We start from the raw sequence: 18336 nt of genomic DNA, 5'->3' as shown, positions 1-18336 counted from the left end.
ACACACCCACAAAAATGTCCCAGTGAGATGGAGTGGAAAAGGCAAAATCGAGAGGGGGATCACGTTGCTGGCCTCCTTGGTGCGAGAAGTATAGAGGAAGCCAACTTTCTAGGTGGGGCTGTGTTTTCCTTCTCAGTGAACTTTCACTTCTGTCCAAGAAAGGGCAGGTCCTCAAAAATGGGGATCACTGCCAAGAAGCCTGTCCTTTACTTCTCCTAAGTCAAAGAATATAAGAAAGAGAATATCATGAAGACCACTCACCATCAACGAGGAGATGGCCTCTCGGTCAGATTCTGGCTAATAGCAAAGGAAAGTTCCTTTGACTTTTCTTGAATCCTGAGCAGGTGAAGATACTCCTTTTCAGGGTGGATGATGAATCTGGATGGGTGCCTTTTCAGGTCTTTCTTAGAGCTGAATTCCATGGCTACCTGTCACTTCTCCATGACAAGCTGCTTAGACTAAACAAGGGTAGACCTCCTGGTGGTCATGAAGCCACAGCGAAGCAGGGCAGTGGACACGGGTTTGGGCTATGTGGAGGGAGGGTTCTTCAGGTCCAGTTCCGGGAACTCTGCCCCAGGAGCAGCCATCTCCTCCCAAAGTCAGTGTGGAAGCTGTCCTTCCCGTCCAAAGTGTAGATGATCACTGAGTAATGAATACTTTGACCACCTGTCCTTTGCCAACTGCAAGACTGGGGGGTGGGGGGGGGGGTGTAGTTATCATCACAGACCTTTCCTGGAGTCCTCCATTACTGAGTAGCTCAACCGATCCTGAGTTGGAAATGTTGACTCGACTGCAAGCCAGGGGCCAAGGTACAGGTGAGGCAGCAGGAAATCATTCCTGCTGGGATGTGAGAACGGCTGAGAAGAGGCCTGCATTTTGTATTCAGATCCCTTCATGTCAGTCCACTGAACATTTATGAAGAGTTCAGAGCCAGAAGCAGCGTTATTAACTGGTCTGGGTAATAGAGGCCCCAGATTGCCAAGTTCCCTGTTTGTACCGTCTTAATTTGAGGCTTTGTCGATATCAGTGCTGGCCATCAGCTCAGGGTGGCCAGGCTGGTTCTTCCAGTTCAGGTTGTCCCCCTGGAGTGGTGCGGTCCATCTGGCAAGAGGAGAGGCCACCCTTCCAGTCCAATCCCACTTTCTCTGAGTTGCCCCAGGAGGTGGACTGGATGTGCAGCTTTGACATGTTGTGCCACAGGCATACTCACACCCCCGTGTTGGGTGACTCTCACTGAAGTGTCTCCCCAGGGTGGCCAGTCCTTCCAGGTGATCTGGCTGCACCTGGATCAACACTGTTCATGTTCCTTCTGCCCATTAAACTCACAGCTGTGACTACAGCGTGAGAATGGCAGTAAGCCAGGTACTGTGAGATGCTCGTTCTTCAATGTCATGGAGTTGGGAAGTTTGGGCAGAGGGACAGCAGTGGTGATGGGATGTCCCTTCCTCATCTCTGCCCCTAGGGCCTGCTGCACGCACTAACTCCTTTGAACTTGAAGTCAGAAGAAGATTCGTGACGTTCCTGGCCTACCTTCAGCCCATTTCAAGGTGGCATCTCCTCCAGGATAAAGAAATCAGGAACCACATGCCAGGGGTCGCCAGTGGGTTAGTCCCAAGTGTCAGTCTTCTCAAAGCCAAACTCTCTAGACTGATTATCATTATTTCTCCCTGTCCCCCATGCCCTCTCCCCCAAATCTCCCCATTCTATAGAGTCCATACACCATCCACCCTCTTTACCCCTGCTTAAATGGCTGACTTGTGTTCCTACCATTGTTCTCCCCTGGAAATGATCCCATGAGATTTTATGGAAGAGCAAAAGTAGATCCTCATCAGGAAGTCTTAGGATTTTGCTGGTTGATGGAAAGAGGGATAAAGTGAGAAATAAACTCAGAGTCTGCCAAGGTACATACCAAAAGTAATGGAAATGAAATCAACCTCTGCAGTGACCCAGGGATAAATCCAGATGTAACAAGTGAGCTCTGCTGTCTGTGATTTTGATACAACCATTAGAGGGTTTGTCTGGGTCCTGGGAGAAACAGATGCCAAGGTATGATGAAACATGGACTTTATTAGGGATAATACCTACGGGGGCAACAATGGGACAGGAGCTGAGAAATGTTGGGAGGGCACATGAAGAAGTTTAACAATGTCTTTGTTGCATAAGTGATGAACAAAGTTTGGTTTGGGAATGGAAAGAGAAAAGGAACATCTGGGAACAAAATGATGTGAATTAGCAAAGTTGCTGTTGGGTTGTAGTGAAGGTAGATATTCAGCTGGTATTTACCACGGGGCTGTACTAGGTATTGACTCCTGACACCTCGTCCAACTGGTCTGGTCTATTGCTGGTCGATGCCTGTCCTGTACTGATTGTCAAATATTTTGAAAATGACCCCAAGTTATACAAGCTATCATATTGGCTGGAATATTTGGCTATGGTTTCACAAATGGAGAAATTTATTTCTGATGGCCTTTTCATTGCAACATAGGACTCTCATATATATTAGCAATTCTCATAGAGGGGCGCCTGGGTGGCTCTGTCCATGAAGTGTCTGACTCTTGGCTTTGGCTCAGGTCATGATCTCCCAGTTCATGAGATCCAGCCTTGCATCGGGCTATGTGCTGACAGCACACAGCCTGCTTAGGATTCTCTCTCTCTCCTTCTCTCTCTCTCTCTCTCTGCCCCTCCCCTGCTCATGCTCTCTCTCTCTCTGTTAAAATAAATAAATAAAACTTAAAAAAAATTCTCATAGATGAGAACTATGAAACAAAGGGAACTGCCAGAATTTATTTATTGTTCTGTGGATTTGTTGGAGGGAGGTTTATGAAACTGATGGTATGCCCATATTCAAAGTCACTTTTGTTCTATTCTTCCTAGAAAAGAAAGTATATTACTCTTTTCCCCTTGCCCCACTAAAAATATCCTAGCAACTAAATCTGGTGCACTTCCTATTTGTTCTTTTTTTCATAAGCACTGTACGTCCTCCTTAAACAGGAAAGGTAATTGAAGGTAAAATGAACTGAGACAGTGAAAAGTGACCTGTCATTAAAGTTTCTATCCTCACAAAATGCTGAAGTAATGAGCATATTTGGGGAGACTGGTGAAAAATCTAGACTTAACGGCCAGATAGACAAGAAGCAGAACTGGCACAGCCCGTGCCCATGTGGGAGTGTGGAGGCAGGAAGAAACAAGAGAAAGTGACCCGGGAACCCATGGAGATGGTGGTGAGGGCTGAATTCTCACAGGCAGTGGTACTGGGATTCAGACCACGTTTAACTAAATCTCCATGTGCAAGGGGGCACACCTGATATCTGGAATATACTTAGGCTACCTGGATTTTTTTTTTTTTTTTTTGTAACCAAAAGTGCATTACGAATAGCAATCCAAAGTCTGAGACAGATTAACCTGTCTTTCCTCTAATGAACTAGAAAGTAAATTCTCCAAGATTAAAGATTTGTTCTCATGTCTAGGGTGGGTTGAACTTCTTGGGTGAGGATGGCAGGTTGTAATCTTCCCGTCCAAGAAAATAGGGATGCAGGGACCGGAAACCAAAGAAGACAACGCTATGAATGCAGAGGATTCCAAAGGCAGTGACATGCTATCTTATGTGCATTTAAACTCCCCTCCCAGATTAATGTAGTGGTTGATTTTCCAACATAGGGCACAAACCCTCAGAGTTCTAAGTCATTGCTTTTATTCTCCTATGTGGTAATGGCTCCACCCCTGCCACTGAAACACACACTCTCACTTGCACGGAGTACCGCACCATCACTGTGCACACCTTCCGAGTGGCCCCTTCAGTAAGCTGTTTTTGATGACCTCTAATGACAATGACACCTGTTTCCTACCCAGACTGCCACAGTGGCCCCAAATCACACACAGCCCTTTTCCTCTTTCCGTGCCCAGGGCCTACTGGAAAAAATAGCTGAAATTCCCCGCCTCTCCTTGTAGCAGGTAGAGGCAGAAATGAGACGAGGCTAGAGACCAGAAAACTCAAGAAATTCAGACTGGAGATATCTTGCCTCTGAGAATGGTCAAACTTTTGAAAATTAGGAAAAAGAAAAAGTGTAAAAAAACGTAAAAAAAAAAATTAAAAAAATTAGAGAGAAATAACGGAATTAAGTATATCCACCACTGTGCTGAACGAAGAACATGGCATTTCCTTCCCATTTCTCCAAAACTGTGCATATTCAGCCAATGACATCCATATTGCCCAATCCACAACAATTCTCAGCCCTCATCTATTACTTTCCCCTTTACCCCACTCCAGCTACACTGGCTTCCTTGCTTTCCCTTGTACACGCTAAGCATGACTCTATCCTACAACTTGACATTAGCTATTCTTTCTGCCCTGGAATACTCTTCCTCCAGATGTCCACATGGCCAGCTCTGTCCCTCCTTTGATTTTTACTCAAATGCCATTTTCTCAGTGGGGCCTTTCGTAACCATTCTATGTACAGTTGCAAACCTCCCCTTACACTCTTGATCCTACATACCCTGCTCCATTTTTATTTTATTCCATGGCATTTAGTATTTCTAAATTGCTCTGTTGATTGTTTATTTATTTATTTTTTTATTTTTGAGACAGAGACAGACAGAGCATGAACGGGGGAGGGTCAGAGAGAGGGAGACACAGAATCTGAAACGGGCTGCAGGCTCTGAGCGGTCAGCACAGAGCCCGACGCGGGGCTCGAACCCACAGACCGCAAGATCATGACCTGAGCCGAAGTCGGCCGCTTAACCGACTGAGCCACCCAGGCGCCCCTTGATTGTTTATTTATTATGTGTATTGTTTATTGTTTGCTCCCATAGACTTTCTTTTTTTTTTTTAATTCTTTTAAAAAATGCCTATTTATTTTGAGAGAGAGAGAGTGCCCACAAGCAGGGGAGGGGCATAGAGAGAGGGAGACAGGGAATCCCAAGCAGGCTCTGCATCATCAGCACAGAGCCTGACATGGGGCTCAAACTCATCAACTGTGAGATCAAGACCTGAGCAGAAATCGAGTCAGACATTTAACTAACTGAGCCACCCGGGCGCCCGTAGTTGAAGATTTTAAAGGCATTTAATAAATTCATTTACAAAAGTACCCTAAGAAGGAACTGCTTTTTGTTTTTACTAGATTTATAGATTAAATATTTGTAAATTAAACTTAAAAATCTCAGTAAACGGATTTCTCTTACAATGTAAAAATCTGGAAAGAGCATCACTCACACCCTACGAAAAATAAAAGCAGGATAATCTATAAAATTATAGTTTTTCTGGGGTCCATTCAAGACTTGAGGTTGTAGGGAAACCAACTAGCCTGAAATCTAAGCAAAAAATAGGCACCTCCAAGGAGAAATGTAATATGAGTATTAGCTAATGTGAAGCCAAGTATGGAAGGAAGACAGATTTTGCATAAAAGCAGGTAAGAAAACTCCAGCTAAAATTTGTAAAGAATTTCTTTTAAAAATTTATTTATTTTTGAGAGAGAGAGAAAGAGAGAGACAGAGAAAGAGAGGGTGAGTAGAGGAGGAGCAGAGAGAGGGAGACACAGAGCTGTCGGCACAGAGCCCCATGCAGAGATCGAACCCACAAACTGCGAGATCATGACCTGAGCCGCAGTCAGCCGCTTAACCTACTGAGCCACCCATGCGTCCCTGTAAAGAATTTCTAGAGTCAAGTGTGGGCTATCATGAAAGTCTAGAAATCCTGGGAGTCAGAGATAAAAGGAAGATTCGCACTCACTCACAGGCTCTTCTCCACAGACCACAGCAGGTACTCATGAGAAAGACTGGGGCAGGGTAGAAGATGGGAGAAAGACGGGAAAGAAGATAAGAATGTTAGCAGACTTCTCATCAGAAACTATGAAAGCTGAAGAGTATGAAGGAGCATCTCTAAAGTACTGAAAAGGAAATATTGTAAACCCAAATTTCTATACCGAGTGAAAAAGTTTTTTCAAGTATGAAGAGAAATGAAGACTTTTTCAGATACACCACGATTGAAAGTATTCATTACCAATAGACATGAACTATAAGAAGTCTTAAAGGAAATTTCTTTAGGCAGAAGGAATATGATAGGGGACAGAAAGCTGGATTTACACATAAAAAAATGAAAGGCACTAGAAATGGTAAAAATAAATGGACTGTGGAGGTTGGTACACTTAACGCCATTCCGGGAGCACACCTCTAATCCGATCTGATTTTGTAGGCTCCTTTATCTGGCACAAAATACCCTGAAGAAAATCTAGCATTCTAAAGTATAACAAGAATGATTCTTTATGTGCTATGTGCAGGGAAAGGCAACCTGTTAAGGAAAAACGAGATTGGAATTCAGTTTATGAAAGGGCAAAGAAAAAAAAAATTAAGTTTATTTTGAGAGAAACAGAGACAGTGCAAGTGGGGGAGGGGCAGAAAAAGAGGGAGGGAGAGAGAGGGAATCCCAAGCAGGCTCCACCCTGCCAGGGCAGAGCCCGACATGGGGCTTGAAATCATGACACTGTGAGATCATGACCTGAGCCGAAACCAAGAATAGGATGCTTAACCAACTGAGCCACCCAAGCATCCTGAAAGGGCAAAGTTTTTAATTTAAGTGTGGTCAAGTGTCAAAAATAAATAAACAAATAAGTAGTAAAGATAAGAAAAATCCAAGAAAGTAAGGTGAGCATTGAAAATACATAGTTTTTATAAAAGACTAAAGAAGTATTACATTTTAAAATTTAATAAAAAATAAAAGTGCACCAGAGTAATGTTTTAACCCACAAGCCACCCTCAAAAACACCAAAAAAACCTTATATTCACTGGGTAAATCTCTTTGGACTGTGTTGGGCAATTCTGCAGAAAGAAAGCGATAAGGACACAAATGAATTGTCTAAGTATTTTTTATTAATATAACAACTAATTATATGGCATTTACTATGTTCTAATTTCTATTCTAAACACGTTATAAATATGAAATAATGTAATTCCCATAAGAACTCTATGAGGTAGACACTATTATGATTCACCTCTTACAGATATGCTCAAGGTCATATGTAATGTAAAGATTTGGAAGTAGACATATTTTTCTCTGAAGTCTTTGCTTTTAACCTCCATGCCATGCTGCCTCCCAACACCATAATTGGATGAAACCCTACATTCCTGGTAAAGAGAATTTTCATATGTTTGTAGAACATTCATAAACATTTATGCCTGGCTACAAAGAAAACTTCAGCAAATTTAAAGAGTAAAAATGTTATAGGTTATGTGATCTGATCCTAATTCACTAAGAAAAAAAAAATATTTTAAAATGACCAAAAAAGTTGACTACTTGGAAATTAAGAGATACTTAGAAAATAATTTGGTTCAAAGAAGAAATCAAGAGAAATCACTGATCATTTTGAAAGCTACAAAAAAAGAGAACTTTATAATATGCTCTAAGACACTACAAAGATTGTATCAAAAATGTTATAGTCAAAATCTGTCCTTGTGAAATAATGAAGATGAGAGCTAAAGAAACTAAAACCACATTCTAAGAAATTAGCAAAAAAAAAAGAGGCTTCTGGGTGGCTCAGTTGGTTGAGCTTGATTTCAGCTCAGGTCATGATCCCAGGGTCATGGGATTGGGCCCCTGGTCAGGCTCTGTGCTGACAGTGTGGATCCTGCTTGGGATTTTCTTTTTCTCCTCTATCCCTCTTCCCCACTCATGCGCTCTCTCTCTCTCTCTCTCTCTCTCTCATAAAAATTAAAAAGATAGAAAAAAAATTAGCAAAAAAAGAAAAAAACAATAGAGTGATTAATAAAGTTAAAATCTTAAATTAATGAAGTGAAAAGAAAAAAGCAGTAAAATAGGTAAATAAATTTAAAATCTTGTTATATTAAAAATGTATACATTTGCTAAACAAGTTTTGATTTTTAAAATGAATAAAAAGCAAAATTATAAAAGATCAAGAAGTAGAAAGATTAAAGTGACTGAAAGTATTAAAAGAGAATAGAATATGAAACTTTATGGCACCAAATTTTAAAACTGGAAAAAACATTGGCAAAGAAGAGGAAAAATGATCTATTTGTTGCAGATGACATGATTGTAAACCTAGAAAACCCAAAGGAATCTAGTAAAAATCTCCCAGAATTAAGAAGAGAATTTGGTAAAGTAGATGGATATAAAAAATATGCAAAAAAAAAAAAAAATTCTGTAGCTTTTCTTTACTCTGGCAATAAGAATAGGAATGGAAGAAATCCATTTAAAACATTGAAAAAGAAACCCCTGTGAAATACTTAGAAATAGATATAACAAAAAAGGAAATAAACAACAAGGTCATACTAAAATACGTAAAAGGAGAAGTGAAGAAATGGAAAGAAAGATGTACTAAATTCTTAGATGAGAAGACTCAATATCATAAAAATTCCCCCAAATTTCAATGATGTGGGTATTTCTTGTTTGTTTGTTTTGGCAATTGGATAAAGTGATCCTAAAGTTTCTAGAGAAAAATAAATACCAAAGGCAAGACAAATAATTTCGGAAAAATGGGGGTGGGGCAGGGGACTTCTTCACCAGTTATTTGAACCCTCTATAAAGCCATTATATTCAAGTTGGAACCTTACTGGATCCAAATTTTATGGCACCTCCAAGGACATAATACAAATATATGAATGAAAAATATAAAGTTAAAGCAAACTTAAAAAAAAAATTTTTAACATTTATTTATTATTGAGAGAGAGAGAGACAGAGCATGAGTGGGGGAGGGGGAGAGAGAGAGGGAGACACAGAATCTGAAGAAGGCTCCAGGCTCTGAGCTGTCAGCACAGAGCCGGACACGGAGCTTGAGCCCACAAACTATGAGATCATGACCCGAGCCGAAATCAGACGTTTAACCAGCTGAGCCACCCAGGTGCCCCAAAGATAAAGCAAAACTCTTGCAAGAAAGTCTAGTAGATTTTATGTACTATATTGTACAGGAAAACTTTCCTGATAAAAACTGAGAAGTCAAAAGGTACAAGAGAAAAGATGGACATATTTAACTATAAAAAATATATTTTTTAAGGCAAAGGTGTCATAAAAATATCATTGACCATGACAGATTTGCAGAAATATATATAATGCAGATAATGTATTTAATTTTTATAATTTACAAAGATTTATTATAATTTGACAAGAGAGACAAGAACAAACCAATAGGAAAATGGGTGAAGAATATGAATGGGCAATACACAGAAAAGCAAATCCGAATGCCAAGAAACACAGAAATATCCTCAAATTTCCCACAAGTGAAGGGAATGCAAATTAAACTAACTAATCTGAGATATCAGATTGTCTAAAATTTAAAAGATCTATAATGCTTATCGTTTGGAGGCACTGTAAGAAAGGAAACACTTCATGCAGTGTGAATGGAATGAAAAATGTTACAGCCTCTCGGGGAAGCAGTATGGTGGTATGTATTAAAATTGAAAATACATATATTCTTTGGGTCAACAGTTCTTTTCCTGGGAACCTCTCCCACAGAAATGAAATCGCCAGAACTAAAGGATTCATAGAAAGGCACTCTTTTGGTAAACGAGGGGTTATTTTAGGTGTTTAAAGTTCGGGTTTTTTTGTTTTTTGTTTTTTGGTTTTTTTTGCAAATTATTTGTGTGTTTCCAGCAACAGGGAATGGTTGACTGAACTATGGGATATCCATAGGATGGAATAATATAGCCATCACAAAGAATGTACAGGAAGAACTTCAGAACATGTTATGGACTGAGTAAACTACAATGCAGACCAAAAAAATGTGTACTATGGTTTTATTTTTATAAAACAAATGATTATCAGAAAGCACTTGGGTGTGTACGTGTGTGTGCATATGTATATGGTTGCATAGCCATTGGTAAAATAGGAAAGATACACATTAGACTATTTATATGGGTTATCTGGGTAGGTGGGTGGATTGGGAATTAACATGTGTGGAAGGGAAAAGGAAGCACCAAGCCAAAAAGGAGAAAACAAACACAAAGACCACCCACACATGACCACACACTTGTACCTATGATTGAACTGAATCACATACATTTGTTTGTGAAAATGTATGAATGTGTGCTATTGGACATAAAGCACTCATCTGGCCAAATACAAATTTGCTATTCCATTTGTACCCCTGCACCAACACATTCTCCAGGAAAGATTTTCTGATTCTGGGATTCCCATATTTAATTCTAAGACTTCCTCTGCTATGACAGAGTGTTTCCTCTCAGAAATAGCACTCACAAAGTCTCCATCATCCTTCTAGTAATGAAGGTGTTTCTACCTCTGTTCCTTCTTGTCCACACTTCCATTCTTGACTGCCAGGTTACCTTTCTAAGTAAGGAGGATCACACAATTCCAGGCGGAAGGTGAAGGGTTCCACCATGGGTACCTGGGGAAATGACCAATTCTTTAGGTCATCCATCTTGGAATTATAGCCTTGTCTACATTGTGAACTTCCTCAGGATCCGGTATGAGGTAAATATAAGAAGAACACTAACTTGAGATACCTTTAGTCAGCCACGCTGTTTACTGCTCATGAGTCCCTCGCCTCCTTGTGTTTATAGAACGTTTACTGGTCTTACATTTCATGCTCACATCTGTCGGCCTCCTTCAGCCTCCTTGTGGTACAGCAATTTCCTTCACTTCAAAGGAAACTCCAGGTGCAGGGAAGGCTCGAGGGGTGTGGTCCCGCCTCAGAATCTGGCTCCTTTTCTCTCCTAAAACATGTACTCTCTTCATCTTATCCCAAGATGACTTTTGGAGCCCTTCCTAAGTTCATTCATCTGTTTTTGAACTCTGAGAGTGAGACAGAAATGCAGTTTTCCTTTTTCCTCAAATCACAGACACTTCAAACTGAGTAACTGCAGAAGGAAAGAGGAGGGATAAAGATGCCACCACAGAGAAAATGTCACAATTTAAAGAGTGGTAAATAGGCTGTGGGAGATTAGTACGATGATGGCCCCCAATGAATTATGGAGAAATTTTAAAAAGATTCTTTTAAGCTCTATATTTTTTAGAGTGGGAGCTGGATGCAGGAGAAGGGCAGGGGGCAGAGAGAGAGAGAAACAGAGACAGAGAAAGAGAAACAGAGAGAGAGAGAGAGAGAGAGAGAGAGAATCTTAAGCAGGCTCCATGTTAAGCATGGAGTCCAATGTGGGGCTCAATCCCATCACCCTGGGGTCATGACCTGAGCTGAAATCAAGAGTTGGACACTCAACCAACTGAGCCACCCAGGCACCCCTAAGCTATTATATACATATATATTTTAACGCAGCAGTAGTGAACTGAAGTAGGGGACCGTTTGCCCACCCCTGGGAATCTGCCTGGGCTGGCGGAGGACTCTGTGGGAGTTCCAGAGACTGGACACTGAGAGGCTTTGCAGCTTCCTCTCTTGCCCTCTCGGACGCTGAGGCAGCCGTGCTGTAAAGAAGCTCAGGGCAGCCTACTGGTGAGCAAGAGACCTTGGGAGGAAAAGAGCCTCTTGCCTTTAGCCAGCACCAACTCCCAGATACAGGAGTGGGGCTGTTGGACCTTCCAGCGAAAGGCAGTCTCACGATGGATCCCAGACAGAACCGGCAGAGAAATAGGTCAGCCAACCTCCAGAATTATGACAAATAACAATTGGTGGTTGGTTTAGTCACTGGGTTTTGGAGTGGTTCATCCCACAGTAATAGTCGATTAATACAGAGGCTTGGACCTTTTAATTCAGTATCTATCTTTCTCTTTTCTGTGTATAATGAGACTCCTTTTCTATTTTTTTTCCTGAGAAATCTCGGAAAACACATTCCCCACGTGGACGCAAGCAATTCCCAAGTACTACCCACTTTAAAAAGTTCCCAGAAGGCGGGTTGATGGGGGGTGGGAGGGAGGGGAGGGTGGGTGATGGGTATTGAGGAGGGCACCTTTTGGGATGAGCACTGGGTGTTGTATGGAAACCAATTTGACAATAAATTTCATATATTGAAGAAAAAAAAAAAAGTTCCCCGAAGACAAGACTGTGCACGCGCTGGATCTTCTGTCTAGTCTTCAGGACCCCGCAGCCAGAAAGCACCGGATGGCCAGGGGGAGATCAGCATATGTTGAGCAAATGAAGTATCTCGTGGGATACCTGATCCTGCTTTCACCTCGTTTTCTTAGTACTTGCACGTGTCACAAAACAAATGTCTGGTCGGTTTGGCTTCCCTGGCCGGCCCTGCAGATATACCCTTGTTGCCTCGCTTTTCCAAACAATAGGTCGTTCCCAAAGATCCCAGCCTGGAAGTGGAGAGCATCTCTCCAGGGGGTGGAAGCTCCCGGGGGTGCTGGTCAAGAAAGAGTGTAGTGGCACGGATCCATTTGTGGGAGGGGTGACAGGAGCACCAGCTAACGTTTACTGACACCCTATCCATATGCCAGTATTTATGCCATTCACTTCCTATGAATTGACCTAATTTAATTAGTTATCTGTCACACCCGTAAGGAAACTGAGGCACAGATGTGTTATCTGTTCTATCCAAGCTGACAGTTAAAAGGCAGAGCCTTAGCTCTTAGCAAATGCTCTGGCTCTTAATGTGGCTAATTATATGGTTATAGCTAAGGAATATTTAGCTAAGGTTTAAACTAAGGACCTTTAAACACAACCATTTGTAAAAGTTACCTAACAAGGAATCACCAATGAGTTATAATCTCCAAAACTTTTAGATATCACTTGTACTTGTCGTTAGCCAAGAACCAAGTTATTACTGAGAGCATAATATATGTCTGTGCTTGTACACAGAAAGTCATAAACCTGTCAATTAACAAAAAACAATATCCTATAAGAATCTTGGCTCTACAAGTCCTTAACACTATTTTAAAGAGACCAGACTTCTTCAATGAAGTGACAAAAGAGTAGGACAAGACTTAAAAAAAAAAAAAAAAAAAAAAGCAAAGGAGTTTTGAGACCTCACCTCTTACAAGGAAGAATCTGAGTCATATTTCAAATCGTCCTTTCTCCTCGAAGCAAAACCACAGCCTTCTTTTTGAAGGTCATGGCACTAAAAGATGGTTTAATGGGCCAGGCTAACCTGTGTTAGCAACTAGAATAATCTCCAAAAAAAAGAAAATTTACTTTGGGATTTAAGATAATCAAAACTGATTACTTCTCAAGAGGCTTAGAAACCCAAAGCTGTAAACACAGCTGGGGAAACACTTGAATGTGGGTCCATAAAAACTCCAGTGAATAATCCATCCTTCTGTCTCATGACGTGGACACAACACCACACACATGAACCTATAGGAAAGCAGTAAATATTTTTATATAGTCTTGTTGGTGAATAGAAAAAAAAGGTGTACAGAGATAGGCCCACCCATATCTTCTACATGTGCAGTGTAAATATCTTTCTTGTTTTACTGAAGTAAGGACCGAAGGCTTACATTTAGCTCAGCCACAAAATTGTAACACAGGGATGTTATATACCAGACCTATACAAACTGGAGTTTTCTTCTGAAAATTCAGAATGCCAATAGAATTGTTTTTGATTGGTTGAAAAATAAATGTTCTACTATGTGTCATCCAATAGTCAACAACAACATTTTTTGTCAGCTTTACTCTATATAGAATAATTTTGACTCCTCAAGGCCATTTTTTCCAAGGGAGGGACAGACATTTACGTATTAACAATGATTGTCTCTGGCTGTGCGATTAGGAGTGCTGGTTATTTACTTCTGTTGTTTGGTGGTTTTGGAATTTTTCAAAATAACATACATTATTTTCATAATAAAAAGATACTATGATTTTTTAAAAAGCAATCAGCTTACTTAACTTGCTCAATGATGGACAGTCCTACACTACTTAAATATTTTGCTCTTAACTACTGCGCCTACTAAATAAATACTTGTGTTCAGTTCATTTAAAACCAATTTCCCTTTGAGGAGAATTCCTATGATCTGTTTTCACTTATATCTAGAAACGCACATGAAGGCTAAGAGTATTTTGACACAGAACTTGAGTCTTGGAAATAAGTCACTGGGAGCAGGAAAGAAACGATGCCTTAAAAAATTCCTTTTTCAGATGATTTGCTGTGTAGTTCATTAGCAAGAGACACAAAAAGTACTTTCTAAAATAATAATGGCCCAGAACCTTGTTCTTTGAGATAACAAGGTTCTGTTTTTGCAGGTGGCCTTCTACTCAAAGAACAAAAACTGGAAACATCCATTGAATTGCCCTGTGTACATGTGTTGAGTCATGCTAATGAAACAGAGCTAATCAAGTCCTTGGGACAAAGCCCTTTATGTAAAGGAAAAGGACCAGCTTCAGATTCACTAACCTCCAGATGCAAACACTTTCACGTGCCTCTGCAAAGACACCAACCTGCTGTGGGTGAACTTGAAGGCAGAGCTGGCCAGTGGAAAGATAATGTGAGTCACATACAGAATTTTAAATTTTCTAGAAAAAAGTAAAAGTACATCTAAAAAAGTAAAAGTACAATAAATAAATCTAAAAAATAAAATTAAAATTAAAAAGTAAATAGGTAAGTTAATCTTAACATTATATTTTATTTAACCAAATATATTCAAAATATATTCATTTCAATATCAAAAATGTAATTATGAATTTAAGTATGTCCTTTTTTTTTTTTTCTTTTTAAACTAAGTCTTTGAGTTCTAGTCTGTATTTTCACTTATAGCAAAGCTCACTTTGGACTAACGACACTTCGTGAGCTCAAAAGCCCCATGTGGCCAGTGGCTACCTTATTAGATAGTACAACCCTAAGATGAAAATGTTATTCTCACCAAGTAGGATTCTAGGGTCTTAAATTTTTTTTACATTGAGATATAATTCACAAACTATGATGTTCACCTTTTAAAATGTAAAGTTCAGTGGTTTTTAGTATATTCACAAGACTGTACATGTATCACTATTATCTAATTCCGGAACATGTTCATCATCTCCAGAAGAAATCCCATCCCATTATCAGTCACTCTCTATTTCCCTTTTACCCCAGCTCTGGCAAGACCACTAATCTGCCTGTGGATTATGGATTTGCCTATTTTGGACATCTTTTTATAAATGGAGTCATACAACATGTGGCCTTTGTACCAGACATCGGATCAGTCCTTCCTTCTTATGGTTGAGGGCTGTTCCACTGTATGGATATATACCACATTCTCTTTAGCTCTTCATCAACCGACAAGCCTTTGGGTTCTTTCCACATTTTGGCCACTATAAGCCAGGCTGCTATGAACATTCATGTAAAAGTTTTTGTAAGAACACACATTTTCAATTCTCCAGGGGGTATACCTGGACGTGCCAGGTATATGGGAACTCCACGTTTGACAGGAACTGCCCAACTGTTTTCTCAAGTGGTGGCACCATTTTACGTTCCCACCAGCGATAGACAAAGGTTCCAATTTCTCCAACATTTGTTATCATTGTCTTTTTTATTATAGCCATCCCAAGGGGTGTGAAGTGTAAAACTTCTGAACAAACCCAGGGATCAGCTAGTGTTTTCACTGATGAAGAACGTATAAAAACTGTGGATACAAAAAATGCAGCAGGGGCTATGACATTCCTACAGATTTAAAGGATTGGGGATTAAGCTTACCTTTGCCAAGTTTACTTGTAAAGAACATACCGTGGCTTTGTTAAGAAGCTGTTTTCTTCTCTCTGTTCTATGAGCAAGTGAGTTGTGTTCCTTTTGCAGTGATAATTAATACGTATTTGCAACTCCTGCGTGTTTTCTGTCCATTCGCTCAGTAGGACCCCTCACATTGGCTCTAGGGGGTAGGTGCTATCATCATTTTCATTGTGCATGGGCACTCTGAGGCCTGGAGAGGTTAACTAATTTGCCCACGATTCCACAGCTTCGAGGACATGCTTTTTGTCGTTCACTTACTTTATCTCTTTTGTTAACACCACTTCGTAGGAAGTAACCAGTGATTCTTCTAGACCAGTGGTTCTCAAAGTGTGGTCCCCAGACCAGTGGCATCTGCGTCACCTGGGAGCATGTTGTAACTGCAAACTCTCAATCTCCATCCCAGACGTACGGAATCACAAACCGTGAGCGTGGGATCCAGCAATCTGCCTTAAAAAGCCATCCAGGTGATTGGGACACACGCTAACATTTGAAAATCACTGATCTAGAATGAAGATATCGTGTGACCAAGGTTTATGGAAAAAGGTTGTATAGGTCAGGTACAGCGGTAGGTGTGGGGTGCATACAGTTTGAGGATTCAGTGCGAAAAAGACATAACTGGTCTCCCAGTGCTTAAAGTCAAGGGAATCTGATAGATAGATGGGTGAATCAGCATTACCTTCCAGGGCAACAGGCTCTACACTAAGATATGCATGTGATGCTCTGCCCAGGGATGGTGAGAAAGCTGTCTGGTGGGAATGACTTTCAAGCTTCCGATAAACTTAGGAAGCCAACGTCAGTTTCAAGTTATCCAAGCATCGTTGTTACCCCTGTTCTTTTTTAGAGAGAATCCAAATTCTATAGCATCACCTTCAGAACACTATTCACCGGCTCCTGCTTATGACCCCATCTTTATCTCTTCTTTAGCAACTCGCTACTCAGAGTAGGGGCCGTGGAGTACATTGAAATCACTTGGGAGCTTGCTACCATTGCAGAATCTCAGAGCTCACTCCTGACCCGCACAACCCGAGTCTGCATCTTAACAAGAGCCCTCTGTGATTTGTATGCATGTTAAAGTTTCAGAAGCCTGGCTTCAGCTACTGTGAAGGACCTCGCAATTCTCCCAAACTGCCAAATTATATTCTCTACGTAGTACCCTCTGCCCAGAATGCCCTTCCCTCCTTGGCCTTCTCTGCACCACCACCCCCCCCCCCCCCCCCCCCCCGGAGAAGTTGGACATCCTTTCAAGACAGCACGCTGGCTGAGGGTTGTTTTTTTTTTTTTTACCTGTTTGTCTGCAGTACTAGTTCATGAGCTTCTTAAGGACGGGGAGACTGTTTCATTTTACTATATAATTTGCAGGGCTTCAGGACCTACTTGCTACCCTGCATGTAATGGATGTCTAGTCGATGCTCGTTTGATAGAACACTGTGTGGACGAATGAGATGTGCCAATTACCCACGGTAGATACTACATCACACGATTCTAGACACTGGTCAGTCTCACTGGTACCTGCAAGAATCAGACAGAGCTAGGGAAAGCAGGGGGGGGGGGGGATGGGGAAATGGCTAGAGGTTAAAAAGAAGATCTAGTTTCTACTTTTAAAAAGTTTATATTGGGGCACTTGGGTAGCTCAGCGGGTTGAGTGTCCAACTCTTGATTTCAGCTTGGGTCATGATCTCAGGGTTGTGGACTAGAGCCCTGCGTTGGTCTCCACACTGGGTGTGGAGGCTGCTTGGGATTCTCTCTTTCTTTCTCTCTCTGCCCCTCCCTCACATTCTCTCTCTAAAAAAAAAAAGAATTACATTATGGTTTCTTGTTATATTTTATTTACCAGATCTCACCTCAGAAGACAGAAGGAAGTGATGTGAAATGAGCACCGGGTTGAGAGCTGGGTGCTAAATTCAGTTCCTTGCTACCTTGCTTTGGGCCTCTCCTTTCACATCCTTGGGCTCTGTCTCCTCACTAATAAATGAGGGAGTTGGACAAAGCAATCCCATAGGTCTCCCCCCGGCCCCACCAGAGATCTTTTTAACCACTAGAATTCTACTATTTGTCGGTATGTAGGCAAGTTTTGGAAATTAGGGTTTTATTCAAATGGGGCTCTGGAGGGTAATAAGGTTTTCAGAATCGCTTTTACAGGCGAGTTACACTCACTTATATGTTTTCCCCTCTTTGCCTGGGTATTCTTAAAAACGTTACTTATTGTATATTTGCAGTTTTTCACAAGAAGGCAGCTATTGAATGGAATCTGCTTCAGAAAGCCGTAGGTACGTCGTAAGCCAGGAATGGCGGGTTTTGAGCACAAGAGTTGGCATTCGCAATAAATCCAACCTTGTTCCGAGTGGTTAAGTTCTTTAGAAAACCTCCTGACGTTTCAAAGAGTGCGTAGATTAGAAAAGACTGACAATTTTCAAAATACCAGCCTTGCATGTTAATGCCCCGGTGTCGTGAACGTGAACAGTGCTGCAGTGTTGGTGCACACTGGGCCCCTCTCACACACGAAGCGTGTCAACCTGATCGGCCCATGGAGACTACAGTTGTCCTTGTTCCTCCGCCATCCCCAACCCCAGGGCTAGCAATGGACCATTATCTCTCAGTCTGACATCTGAAGCGAGAATCTGAATGCCAGGAAGGAAGTTTTCCAAATCGGTATAAAAACAAAATCCTCTTATTACAACAGGATACAGTAAAGAACACAAAAACGGAAGCTCATGAGAGGGAGAAGGTTTAAGTGTAAAAGAAAAACATTCTGAGGAAAACAAGCCACCAGTCACATTTGCT

General features: G+C 41.1%; 1 protein-coding gene across 2 annotated transcripts in view; it reads right to left on the bottom strand.

Moving 5' to 3' along the window:
* LNX1 (ligand of numb-protein X 1) overlaps positions 1 to 18336 on the bottom strand; it is a 184213-nt gene that overhangs the window by 132765 nt on the left and 33112 nt on the right. The window contains exon 1 of one of the 2 annotated variants that reach the window (XM_019469826.2): positions 262 to 495. The exons of the other annotated variant lie outside the window; for it this stretch is intronic. The gene's annotated coding sequence lies outside the window, so the exon portion shown is untranslated. Of the gene's footprint in view, positions 1 to 261; positions 496 to 18336 lie in introns of those variants that run through there. 2 annotated transcript variants of the gene reach the window in all.

This window comes from Panthera pardus, unplaced genomic scaffold (assembly GCF_024362965.1).
Source record: "Panthera pardus isolate Hobbes unplaced genomic scaffold, ASM2436296v1 HiC_scaffold_13, whole genome shotgun sequence".
Classification (NCBI taxonomy): domain Eukaryota; kingdom Metazoa; phylum Chordata; class Mammalia; order Carnivora; family Felidae; genus Panthera; species Panthera pardus.
Note: the sequence above shows the minus strand (reverse complement) of the source record. Positions and strands in the feature narration are given on the sequence as shown.